A 14,439-nucleotide genomic window follows, 5' to 3' on the forward strand; every position below is an offset into this window, starting at 1 on the left:
TTACTTACAACCGGGGACCCTGATAACAGCAATTGAATGACTCTGTTGCCAGTCCCACAGAATGATGAGTACCCAGCCAATGTTCATGTTTTCATGAACAACATTATACTAGCCTAATTACTATATAAGAACAAGTTATGTTATTTTGAATTTCGGTTAACGAGGAGATTCAGCATTATCAAAAGTCATGGAGAATTACATATGTACATTATGTAACTGTATAATTCACTGAAATTGAATAATAGTTTTTGTTTTTGACAAGCAACTGAATGAATGTTTTCTCTTTGTGTTAAGAATCCAATTTGGGCCATATGAAGAAGAGGAAAGTATCCTCGAAACGTGTCACCAAGTGAATTGGATTCCATATGTATACATCTCTTTTCATTTTTTCTCTTCAAACTTGATGTGATCTTTTGATACCATTTGTGCTTCTTTATGTTGTAAATTTCATCTCGAAAGAATTGAATCACATTATTTGTGATATAAAAAATGTCTTTTTTAATCATTATGAAGTACTACTCCTTAACATTCTGTTGATGTATAAAAATAACAGTATTGGACTTGATCCAAACATTTAAAAGTGTGCAGGGGACGGGAGGATTCCTAGGTTGAATCCTTTTCTTTTTTCGTTTTATGAGTCAGGGTTTTGTGCCATGACTCCAGTTCCTCCCCAGCACCTAAAATCATTTGAATATAACTTCAAATTACCTAATAATCTTTATTGAACTAGAAGTGTGCACCTATACTCAACCTTCTTCTAAAACAATATTGAATACAGTTAATTGGCCGTTACCCAAGAGTTTTCTAGTTTCTTTGCCAAACTGGATGATCAAAATCATTATAAATGGACATTTTACAATGTAGCCATTTTAAAATATTGTTCAACATTTAGGGGGTCATTTTACATTGTGATGGAGCATGGTAGCTATAAAATGCTTGTATTCTTTACTGTTATGCTCTCTGACACTCTGCTGACGTTCTGATGCGTAGGAGGGCAGCAAAGCAGAGAACATGTCTCAGAAGAACATTTGGTTTTACATCTGCATGAGATTTTCATGAAGGCATATAAAACAATGGATTTCAATAGAATAAGTTTCTCATTAGCACCTGTTAATGACCAGACCTGTTACTTTGGTATTCTTCATAACAAATAGCCTGCAAATCATATTTGCAGCAAGAGTTTTATTTTTCCCAAAGTGGAGAGTTTTTACTCTTTTGAGTGATGCATCCGAAACCAACTTCTGCCTGGTGACTGTGTGCCAACCTGGAGAAACTCTCCATCCTTTTGTATGATGAGGGGACAACGCCACAAAGGACTGGGTTGGTCCGCATGCTACCTAACGTACTTCCCTGAGGGTCGATGGAGTGGAATTCCTGGGCTCGCCCTCCCCTCAGATGTGCAGTATTTCCATAGTTCTGAAGGATTCATCTGTATCTGAAAAGATGATATGGGACTACGGGTTCCAGCATGCACCAGAAGGATTAGGGTCTAACAAAATAAAACATGACAATTGTATATATTTGCTAATTATACTATTGGTACAATAGTAAATACCCAGACTGTAGAAAGACATTGTTATAAAGTTAAACCCAATAGTAGTAATTTAACTGGCTTGACACTCTATGAAAGGCAAAATGCAGGAGTTTGTGGAATGATGAGTGAGAACCAGAATGCTCGGGTTGATTGATGTAGCAAGCCCTGCTCACTGCGAGATCAGTAAACACATCAGAACACTGCAGAAGAAAAACTGCCCACTATTCCAGATCCAAAATGGTACCAAAGGCCCAGGTCCTATGTAAAGGCCTGGAGCCGACTGTTGCACCTGCCTCAATTAAAGCCACACCAATAACAAAAGAAAAGTGATAATATGCCAAGTTTCAAAGGAAGCATCATAAGAACAAAAAACAAACATAACATGCAAAACTAGCCCTGCAAGGGAAGGGCCAATCCAAGGGTGTCTTCAGAAAGCAGCACAGGCCAGCACAAAGAAGTGACTACACAGACATAGGAAGACCTCAGAGAAGTCTGAGACCATCCAGGTTGAGGAGAGACCTGAGAGAAATCTGAAAAAACATGAGGTCATGTAGAGACCTGAAAACAGTGTGCGAGAATCTTAGGTTGTGAAGAGACTTGAGAAACGCTGAGAGAACTTGAGGTCCTGCAGAGACCTAAGAACTCTGGTGTGCTAAAGAAACAAGAAGCTGTGGTGAAGCCTACATACTTTGGAGAAGTTAAAACTGTGAGCATGCTCAGTAGAGGACTTGAAAGGATAGGTTTTTGAACTGGCCAAACTTGGAGAAATCATTTGTTGTAGTTTAGGGTTAGCCTGGAGGCTAACAGACTTATCAGATTAGATTTGGACTTTCTGGCGGCGATCCCCTTTCACCTTTCGTTCTTAGAATATTGTTAAAATTGAGGGTTAGAGACTTTCAAGGTTTAAGAGTTTTATGTTAGAAGGCCAGATCTTATACGTTTTTCCCATCATTGACACTGGTTTATTTACGTTTTCCTATTCTTTCTAGAATGTTTTACTAGTACCCGTAGGTGTTCAACCAAGCCAATACCCTATATATTGTGGACCATAATAAAACATTAATGAAAAAAGCTTGTGTCGTACGTTATGTCGTTGTTTAACATCCTACAGCCCCCACAATGCCAGGTGCACAAGGTGCAGTCTTGGGCTGCATTCTTAGTTGAGGGTACCTTCAGAACTTCAGAAAAAGGCAGGGAGCACTAATGGAGTTGCGTGCGAGCAGCCTTATTCCCTCTCTTCCGCAAAGCTGACAATGGCATTGCTTCTGATATCAGGCCGTCAAAAGCAACAGTATTTTATGTTTAACTCTGAGAACGGACCATTCAAAAGCAATGCAGTAACATGATTGGCTGACCAAAAAGAGCAAGCCCATAAGCCTCTGCGGCAGTGATGTTAGTGTCTGTCCAGGGCGCAGGCATGCCCAGTGATACATGGCATGCCACACATGAGGGTGAGGTATTCTCAATTGAGAATGGGATAGGTGTTAAGTGGGCTGCTAGACAAAGAGGTCTACTGTAGGTTGAGATTGTGTCGCTTGGATACACCAAGCGGGATTGCAGGGGCCCAGCATGGTGCTGTATAGCCATATCTCTCTAGAATGGAGGAAGCCCTATTAGGTAGTTGTTTTTTAATGTAGCCAACTAAATATATAATGCTTATTTTCTGTACGAAATGTATTGTGTACAACCCAATTAATTCCCCAAAAAACGGTGTTCAGGGGCCTGCCTATTTCAGGGACGGCAATACTCTGCTTGTTTCTCTGTCCATTTCTGCACAGTTGCATGGAACTAATCCTGACTGGTTTCTCTTATTGGATTTATTGGCAGGTTCTACAGGATGCAAAATCAGGATTTGCACATTGGACTGTCACATTGTGCTAGCGTGTCCACCACACAATGCAGTTTTACAGTGTAACAAAATGGCAATGATTATGGTACCAAGAGGCATCTAAAAATGTGTTATTGGGATGAACAGCAAATAGGTTAGACTGTTTCATGCCAGCATGATGCTACATATGGTTGCGCCCAACCTGCAGTCTAGGGAAGAAGACAGAACAGCAATATACAATTCTGAAATAAATGTCTCTGCAAAGTTGCAATGGAGTTCAACCCAGTGCTATAATAGTTGGTGCTACAGAAGTAATCAGTACCACCTGTTCACAGTTCCAAGCAGAATGAGATTACACTTACAATTAGATGAAGAATACAAAGACAGTTCAAAAGCATAGCATCTGCCCTTCATTATTAGTGAACTTTAAAATAATTCCCCTTTTGGCAGAAATTATGTTCATATAATATGTTTATATTATAAGTTAAATGTTAGAGAGAAGGGATTTTTCAGAATTGAGAAATGTAACCAGCATTAAGCTCTTCTCACATTGAGTGATGGTAAGACATTCAGTGATGATAAATACGGCTGGATAACAGTTTTGAAGTTCACACAGATCTAGAATTTCGAGGTTTATTGTGGAAGAGTTAGCTATAAAGAGTTAAAAAAATAAAGTAATGTTCTTGGGTAATGTTCATCGCCTGCTTTGGGATAGGATGTTCCCGGGGGAATTCCTTGGAAGCCCCACGACTATTGTGGGATACGGCTTTTGGCCTCAGGAGCTGGAATCAGCTGATTAGAAAGAGCCAGTTGGCCCTGGAATGAAAAAGGTGTACCTGGAAGTTCAGGGGCCACTCAATAGCAGCTCCGTTGCAAGCTTGCAGGTCTATGACTACTTCCAGTGCTTGTTTTACAAATGAAATATTGGGGCACATTAATCTTAAGAGTATTCAAATGACAGAAAATCTACTCCTTAAAATCATATTAGGCATCCCAATCTCATGTAATGATAGTAGATGATCAAGAATGCTGCACTCACACCGGTGCTTCTGTGTGCCAGAGTGTGGGCAGCACAGGGTGATACTGTGTATACAGAATTAATCTTCAGGAGTTCATGACTTTAGGAGGTGCATCCTCCCAGCCCTGGCTAGAAACTATTAGGCTCCTATGCTTCCTGCTGCTCAAGCACATATGGGATTCACGAAATTCTATTCCGCAGCTAGATTTGCAGATGATCAATCTAGCATTTTTGGGTATGGTTGCTGTGGTACAACAGGAACTATCCTAGTCAACGAGGGATGGGAAATGTACCTGGAAGAAAACTGGGCACCAAAAATCCAAACTATGTTTCTTAAATATCAATTAGCAGTACTAGCCATAAAAGCAAGTGTGGGAATATGGGCTGGACAGAATAATACAGGGCGCTTTGTGCTTCTGAGTCAGGGTTGGAAACCACAGTAATTTCTTGTTCTTCTACATACATTATATATACCACAGGCAGGGCTGGGCAAGGATCCTTTTGATGACAAAATCAGAACCCTGCACGAAGCTCATATCTGGGCATATTTATCAGTACTTTCCAATCTTGTTGGTGAAGGTGGTGTTTACTCCCTAGAGTATCTTTTGGACGTTCCTCTTTGCATGTAAGGAACTGTCTGCAGCGGTCTAGTTCTTCTCCAAGATGGCAGCATCTTAACAGACGTCACATGCAGAGCATGCCATCACAGGAAGCCATAGCCTCTTCTGTTTATACGATTGCTGCATGGACCCAGTCCCATTCTTGCCCTTGTTTTCAACCAATACCTGGCAACTCTCGCCTACTGCAATTCCACTTTCTGCTCAAATTTCCAGTGCTATGCTGATGATACCCAACTCATTTTCAGGCTTCCTTCAGCCACCTCCTCTCCTTCCCTCATCACTGACTGCCTAATCGCCATTCAAAATTGGTGTGCCACCAAGGATCTTTGTTTAAATGCCAACAAGACTGAGATCCTCCTCATCAGCACACCCCCTCCATCCTTTCCCCTCACTCTCTTGTCGGCCTCCCTTGGCCCTCCTCCTGCCCCTTCCTGCAAAGCTAAGAACCTCTGGGTCATCTTTGACTCCACACTTTCCTTCTCAGCACACATCTCTGACGTCTCCAAAAAGTCAAACTTTTTACTGCACCTCCTTAAAGGCACTCTCTTGTTCCTCTCCTTCCCTCAGAAGCTCCTTGTCTCCCAAGCTCTGATTCTCTCTAGGTTGGACTACTGTAACAGCCTCTTTCTAAATCTACCTGCCTCCACTCTCTGCCCTTTACATCTAATCCAGAACAGGACTGCGAGGCTTGTCCTTGGCCTTAAGCCCTGGGATCGTATCTCGCCAGCACTGAAGTCCCTTTATTGGCTCCCTGTGGTTGCAAGGATTACATTTAGAACCCTTTGCATTGTCTACAAGGCTTTCTGGGGCATGGGTCAAAATTACCTTCAACTATCCCTCCGTAAATACCTCCCTTCTAGAGCCCTTCGCTCCTCTACCTCTAACTCCCTCAGGGTCAGTCATTTTTCAAAGAAACAAGCTGGTGGTAGATCTCTGTCTTCGGCGGGGGCCTCCCTCTGGAACTGCCTCGCTGCCACCTTGAAACTTGAGGAGAACCATCTACGGTTCCGGAAGCTCCTCAAGACCTTCCTCTTCGCCTCTGCCTTTGCCCCTATTCTCCCCTGCTTTCTCTCTCGGCACTGCTGCACCTGGCCACTCTCTGCCCTTCGGGGCCCAGGTTACCTGTTCACCCTGCCAACCTCCTGCACTGTCTCCTGGCCACCCCTTGCACTTGGGCCTGTATCTGTACCCATACAGCCCCACCCCACTCTTTTTTTGCACTTATCAGATACTCCCTATCTGACTAACCTTGCACTCGGCCATTCACAGGCTGCACTACTACTGCTTTGGATCACCTTATTTATTTATGTATTTACTTATTATGTATCTTGTCCTCTCCTATGCTCTGCACTTTCCCCCTTTTCCCTTCCCCAGGCACTTGCGCGTTCTCAATGTCACTGTTCCTAGTAAGATCAGTGTTTTTGTTTTCTCCCCTGTTCCCCTCCCTTTGCCTGGTCGCGCTCTGAAACACCTGTGTACGAGCTCGATATAAATATTGATATTATGAGGTCCTTGTGAAATCTAATAATGTTCACAGTGAGTATGCTCAGTTGGACCTGTGTGTGTTAAAATTGGCTAATGTAAATTAACACGCGTAAGGGAGTCAGGGGGCTGCCCAGCAAATCAGGAATGCAGATTATGCCTCAGTGTTTCAAGCCTCTTAAGAAGCGGGAGATTGTAATCTTCCCTGCAGTGCACAATGTAAGTTTTCAGTCGCCCCTTTAGCACCACCAACTCTATGACCACCCCCCCACACATTCTCCCACCCCAACCCCTAGACGCCTTACCTGCAGCTGCCAGGTTCTTTGCCAGCACGAGGAACACTCTCAGTTGGGGCACTTCCTTGCCGGAGCTAAGGCTGACATGGACAGAGAGAAGGGACTGCCTGTAGTTCCCTTCTCACTACATCTATATCAGCCATTTCTCTTTTTATAAGTAGAGAAATGGCAACCAAGCCATTTTTCGCCTTTACAAAAGCACTATTTGCACACAGGAAATCATGCTGGGGTGCTAATAGCAATATACCCCTAACTGGGAGGGAATTATCCTGTAACTCCGGCCCTGGGCTATTACCTAACCAGTAAGGCCCTCCTGTGAAGGGCTATATATCTTAAGTAGCTTGTTATGTTGCTGTTAGTTTGTACCCAGGAGTGTCCACAGTGCTTGAAGAACACTTCTAGTACTATTTGAGAGGATGTCTAGCGACTTGAGAATGATAGCTTTTGCAATAAATCTGGAATTATGATCAGCTCGGGTGCTGCAGCAGATGGAAGTGCATGAAGATGGAATGGGAGAGTCAGACACAGACAGGGGAATGTTCCAATAAATAATGTCAAGAGCAGGGACGGGGGGGGGGTTTGTGAGAGAGTTTTCGTTTTTTATTTCATTTTGCACGATCGAGCAGCCCATATGATTTATTTAGACTTTTTGATATTTTGTCTATTTTCAATTTTGAAGCAAACATGTTTAAGAAGATGGAAAACATTTTGAAGGCTGGTCCACAGGATCAGAGTTGAAGTAAGGTGAGTCTTCATGTGTGATTTGTGAAAAATACTTTGATGGGGAGAAGATGCTAATGTTTGGCGAGGCTATGGAAGTAGAATATCATTTATAATGGAAAACCTTGAGCTCTAGGTGAAGCAGGAGTCTAGGAAAAAGTTATTAGTACTGAGGGCAGGAGGGCCTACGGACCGTATTTATGTATTAAATTAAACTGACTTGTTTGTCAAAAGGGAGAGACAGTGTTCATACACTCTTTTCTCTTCATCTGTTTACCAGTAGCTACTTCATTTGCTTTTTTTTTAATTTTGAAATAAAATAGCCTCCAGATGCAATTTCACTGCTCTCTTTGCCACATAATGAAAACCAAATGGCCGTGCATTCCTGCTGCAGCAATTCCATCAATATCACTAATGGAATACCTAGGACAAACATCCTCCCGCACCTTGGCCTGTGAGATACAAGCAGGTGCTTGGGAAAATCAATATGCACAGATGCAATAATGGCCTGATGGGAACGATGCAGTGCCTGATATGCCCCTTTCACTGACGGGAAAGGTTAATATGGGCACAGCCCGGAAGACAGATGAAACTGCAAGCACATTGCAAAATTCTAGGTCTTGTGACTGGCATACTAATGCATGCAAAAATATTCTACTTGCCAAGCAGATATATTTTCCATGCGAGGGAAGATTTGAAATGCCTTCATTTGCATTTAGTTTCATATTGTAGACTGCTAATATGCTTTAATTAGATTTGAAGCAGACCTTGGTGCAGTAACACATTCTGGCCCATCACGTGATGCAGTTGGCAAACCCTTGCCACGTACACTAGTGTGGAAATTAATCAATTTCCCTGGCACTTTGCAAAGAATGTGAAGCTGATGCTTAGGGAATGTCACTGAAGGTTTCCAAGGTAGACTTTGGTTGCAGCTCGAGTGCACATTTTGTATTTTCACAGTTAAATCGTAACTAGCCTTTAAAATTAGAATTTGCCAAATAATGTTCAATTTCATTTTTATTTGATTAATATAGCACTTTCACCAAAGCGCCAGTCAAAAAAAAGCGACACAATTATGATGAATACAAAGTTACAAGTAATAACATTTTACAGTAAGCAAAGAGTTTAGAAGGAGTGGCAGAGGAAATGTGTTCAGTAATGAACGAAAAGAAGCCAAAGACGGGGCAGCACTTGCAAAGGTAGAGAGATCCAGAATTTAGGAGACAGTAGAGCAAAGGACCTAAACCAAGATTGATCAGAGGGAGGGTGAAAAACAGCAAGGAGAAATTGGGATGGGGAGCGAAGAGGGCATGGAGGAGAATAGGGAGATCATGTATGGAAGAACAAGAGGGGCCAGGCCATGGATGCATTAATATACAATACAAAGAAAATGAAAGAGATTGCAAAAATGGAAGGGAAGCCAAGCAGAAGCCTGCGACAGAGATATAGATGGGTATGGAGAAAGACGAAATAAAACATTAGTTGAGGAATTAAAGACGTACGAATTGGCGCAGGGGCGTGTGTCGGAAGACCATCACAAAGAGCCAAACAGTAGTCAAGTCATTAAAAAAATTGTGAAGCCTGGAAGCTGAGGGACAGCCTGATTATTGAGATGGTGTATAAAAAGTGTCGATTCGACCGTACATTGACCTAGATGAGAAAAGTAAAAGAATGAGAATGCTCAAATATTAAATAGAAGTAAAGAGGAATATTAGAGGAGGAAAGAACACTGATGGAGGACGAGACAACTAAGAAGGGGAAAAAGCATGAAAATACAGAAACTCCATTTTAGAAGGGTTAAGATTTAGAGAATGAGCAAGCATCTGCTTGTGGATAGCTAGCAGAAATGAGGAAAGAGTAGAGTGAAGGGCCAATCAAGGCAGAGAAGGAGAAAACGATTTTAGAGTCATATGTATACAAATGTTGCAACAAATTTAAAAATAAAGTTAGAGAGAGGTGATGTGTAGACACAAAAGAATAAAGTACCAAGGATGAAACCTTTAGGGACACATGCCCAAGATGATAAGAGACTGAGAAGATCCTTTCGGAAAGATATGGTGAAAAATGAAATGGATCTATTCTGTTTCGGAACATATATTGAATTCATAAAATGGACGTTTTCTTCAGAGTTTTCTAGTTATTTGCCGGGCTGGAGGACCATAATGTTTACAAATGGTCCTGTTTAAAGGTGGCCTTTTTGAAGTATTGTTCTACTCACAGAAACACCCAAGAAGCCTGCAAGGCACCCCACAATGTAATGGGTTGCTGAGGATCAATTTCCAAGGGAGTTTGCTCAGGAACTCAACAGCGCTTTTGTCCAAATTTCTCAACATAGTAGTACTGAAAGTCGAGATCTCAAAACTACATTCTTCTATGACCTTCCAAAATAAAATTTGAATCAATTAGTTTGTGATTCTGAGTAGATTATCAACCACGCTATGAGGATCTATGATGTATAGAACCCACCGACTCACAAAAACAAAGAAAAGAATCCCAAGCAAACACCTGTTCCAGCTGCCATCAATGTAGCTGAGGTGAAGAGTGCTCTTCAGTTGAAATAAGAGGTAGGGCGAAGACTCATTTCTCTGCTGTTACGATACGAACCAACAGAGAAGACCCCCAGTTCAAATCCAGCTGACTATTCTGTCACTTGGCATGTAAAACACTGAACCCACAAAACTAGAGACTTATATATTACTCCTCAGTATTTAGGTTCTAGTTCTATCCTGGGTTCTAAATATATTTCTCCTTCAACAAGTAATAGAACCCAAAATACAGTTTCCAGGGAAATCCAAATCAGAGTTTTCCTGCAGCAATAAGTCAATCACTATGTTCTGCAACCAATTACCTATAAAATGGCCATCTTCCTCCTAGATTCCAAGATGACCATACTAGTGTGAATGGAGACCAGGCAACACATGCAACAACAGTTATCAGAGTAAACACAGCTACTCTACTAAAAGAGATGCTTACCCTTCTAGGGAAGAACAGATAGAAGACCAAAGACCAACCTGCAGTTCGAAAGATGGAGAAAAATGTTCACAACGTGAGTGACAGGTAAAACAATTAACAGATAGTAATACCCAAATGATGCCATCAGGAAAATGTTGATTCTAATGCTCACAGAAACCTTGGTCAGAATGAGTTGACAGATCATGGAGGACAAAAACAGGAGGAAATTGTTCCAATTCAAACTACACGAGGACAAGAGGAAAAAAGGGATGCGACAGAAAAGATATGCCAAGCCGCAGAAGAAGCTTCATTTTATCTACCATGAAAATAGCCCTGAGCTTGCTGAGGCCAATGGTGAACCTCCTTTATTTCTAGACAATTAATCACATACAAATACAAAAGTGATGTTTAGTGAGGAGAAAATGTAGGCTGCCTTGCAAGCCTCTTGGGGATTTCGGTGAACAGAAAAGTGTTTCAAGATGGCAGCCCTATATGTGGACCATCTTGAATAATTTTGGTCCTCCAGCCCCGCAAAGAAACTGGAGTATTCTGGGGAGAATGTCCATTTTATGTACTGAATGCAGCTACTGCTGTCTTTCAAATGGAAAGTCTCCATCATTTGCTCAAAGAGCTCCAAGTGTTCCCAAACAGAATACTTGGAGTTCTTATGATAAGTCGTGATGACGCTCATTATTGCAATCTGTTTTAAGGGGTCCTTAAGCAAGGCCCTTTTTGCCTTATTGGCCTTCTTGGTTCGGGTAACCCTGGTCCACTCATCCTCTGACTTAGAAGCACTGCTCCCAGAGGTGCCCGTCTGATCTTCCAGGTTTTCCCAGATTCTGTGAGCCTGGGAATGGCTGGCAGAATGTGGGGACCTAGTCTCCTGTGTCCTGGGATGCGCAGAGGAGTCTTCAGATTCCTCCTTGCTGCCCGGATTAGATGGGTACCCCCCCCACTGACCTAACTGGGCGGAGGTTTTCAGAATGCTCTTAGAGGACCTACTCTCTTGGGGTTCCCCATTAAATTGCACTGTACTTGGGTGCCCCTACCCAGATGCCAGCCCATCCATTCCTGGGAGGTACTGGCCTTTGAGCCCCATACTTCTGACTGGATAGTAATCTGCCATCCCCGTGGCCCTGGGCTCAGGTGCGCCAGGGGACATGGGGTGGCAGAGTCCAGGGACTGGGAGAGATGGAGGCCTCTGGTACTAGGGCTCCTGAGGTTATGCTCAGGTGTTTCCCTTTCCCAGCGAACCTCATCTCTATCAGCCCCTGCTCCCTGTTGCCCTGCCAGAGCCTGTGGTTTCAGTTCCTCAATCAAGGCCTTACTAGACTCTATCAGTCTCTCCTGCATGGCTACCTGTTGCTGGAGCCTATCATTGTGCTGACAGAGAGCCTCATTCTCTCTCTTTGCTTCCTGGTTTGTCCTGGAGAACTGGGCCAGTCTTTGCTGCAGGAGGGTTACCTCCCTACTGGCCTGTTCCTTTCTTGCCAGAGCATTTTCATTTTCCACCCTCCTGGTGTGCTCTAACAAGTTCTGATGCTCTTTTTGGAGGTCAGCCAGTCCCTGGAGGGCCAGGTGATTTTCTTCCATTTTCATTTTTAAGTGGCAGACTTCCTGGCCTAAGGTATCCCTTTCCTGAGTAAGAGCCTGCATCTGTGCCGCCAGGTCGTCCCTCTTCCTTTGAAGGGCACCAGCTTTCTGGCGCTCTTCATCAAACTCTGCCTGGGTATCCAGGTCTTTCAAAATCAATGTATTGCTCTCTGCCTTCTCCCTATCTAGGTGACTTTTCAGGGTGACTACCTGCTCTGCGCATGCCCTGTTGAAGTCCAGTTGTTGCTCCAGCTTTTTCTGGCTCTGCAGTAGGAAGTCCAAACCTTCTTGGTACTCCTTCTGCAAGGCCGAAAATCTGGTATCCTGGTCTGCCTTTTCCTGTTGCAGGACATCCATATCCTCTTTTATTTTAATGATATACTGTCTACTATCATTTTCTGACTCCTGGCTCCTGTGCAGCCTCTAATGCCATCAGTTGCCTATTTGCCAGTTCTTGGCCTTCAGCACATTTGTCCTGTATGGCTCCCATATATAAATATAAATATGCCGCTATCCTGGCAATCTTGTCGTGCTCATCCTTGGCTTTATGGGCCATGTATCGTTCACTCAGGGCCACGTGTAAGGGGCCCTGATCTCTCAGATATCTAACTCAGTTGCAGTGACCTGTTGTGTGATTGCCTGCACCCACACCTTCTGATCCGGTTCCGTCCATTCACCTCTCACAAATAGCTTATGTAAGAGGTGCTCTCTGGCTATGTTGATATCTACCAATGTCGTAATTCTGGAAATTGATTTCCTTCCTGATTTACAGAAGTTTGTATTTTATTTTGCAAAACAGACCGTTTCCTTAGAGTGTTCCTTTTTGAGGGGTGCTTTCACACGTAACACAGCATAGTAGCCCAACAGGATTTATGTATCCTATCAGTTAGCACACTGTATTAAGCTGCACAAGTGGTAGACCTAATCCAGATATCCCGTTACGAGCCCCTACTTTGTAAGTGACTTCAATCCAGCAACACAACTAAGTCAATGCCTAGTCTGGGATGCCCAATGGAAGCCCTTATTTATATATTTTGATGTCAAGTTCTTAAATCTGGATGATAAGCCCTTATATAACGCCCCTCTCTTTGAATCCCCCTGACCTCACTGAGCCAAGAAGTAGGTTTGTTTTGCAAATTAAAAGGTTTATTGGAAAAATTAAACAATATATATATATATATATATATATATATACATATATATATATATATATCTCACACTTTTATGAATAAATTAATATTTGATAACCCACTTATGAATATAATAGTGATCAACAATGGGTAAGATTACAAGAACACACTCTCTTTAATCAATGAGGAATTGGTATATAAAGAATAAGGTAGCAGAGACTATTTGTATGGTTTCAAGGAAATGCAAGGAAATGCAAGATGGGAAAGATTCAGCACAGAAATAAACTTGATATGGTTTCAACAAGAGATAATGTGATCACTTTTTCCCTTGTGACAACTCACTCCCCCCTTAGGCAATATAAAGAGATGGAAAGAAGAGCACGCAGTTTGAAGCAATACAATCAAATACAGTTCACATTCCAGTTCCCCCCAGCAAGCTTAGAGAAAACCGATATTCTTTTAAACAGGCAAAAATACTTTAAAATGTGATTGCAATTAAGTGAAAATTATGGTAAAATAATTTTAATTCACTAAAGGAGATTTAGGGTAGGTGATAGTGACTTTGAATTGGGACAGTTCAACACTAGCAATAATTCATGTGTGATTATCAGGTTGAAAACGAAATTCAGCAGTTGCAAGCAACAGACAGCAATTTTGACAGGAGCTAATTTTTCAATTCGTTGCACTTTTTCCGAGTGCGTAAAGCGCGATTACGGAATAACTATAAGGAGTGACACTTAAATCTTGCTTCTAGGATGTGCGGTTCAAAAGATACGGACGTTTTTGTGGAGGTAGATCTTCAAAAAAAAGTAAATCTTTCAGAATGACAGATGACGCTTTTACAGATTTGAAATCACAGAATGGACACACGATTTCTATGCAAGTCTGGTCAGGTTGAAATGGTTTAAATAAGATTATTTTAGACTAAGAGATTGGTTCTGTACAATTCTTAGACTGGATACTCACTGGACTGGAATGGGCCTGGGAATGCACTCTCGCCACCGGACGTTCAGGCACTGGTTCTGCTCACAGTGCGCTCTCTGGTCTGCTATCGGCACTGCACAGCGGTCTGGTCGGTCTGGATACAGCACTGCTCTCCCTGGATTTTGGTTCTGGCACGGGGTTCTAGGCCAGAAGCAAACAGCACGGCAAGGCTGTTGAATAGTTTGGTTAGGTTGATGGATTCTGGGGCCTCTGAAAAGGATTCAGCTTGTGGATTAGGCCTCTTTTCTCCAAGGTTCTAGAGTTTAGTTCTAGAGTTTGGTT

The sequence above is a fragment of the Ambystoma mexicanum genome, chromosome 7q, assembly GCF_040938575.1.
Source record: "Ambystoma mexicanum isolate Mex_15411 chromosome 7q, UKY_AmexF1_1, whole genome shotgun sequence".
NCBI classification, from domain to species: Eukaryota; Metazoa; Chordata; class Amphibia; order Caudata; family Ambystomatidae; genus Ambystoma; species Ambystoma mexicanum.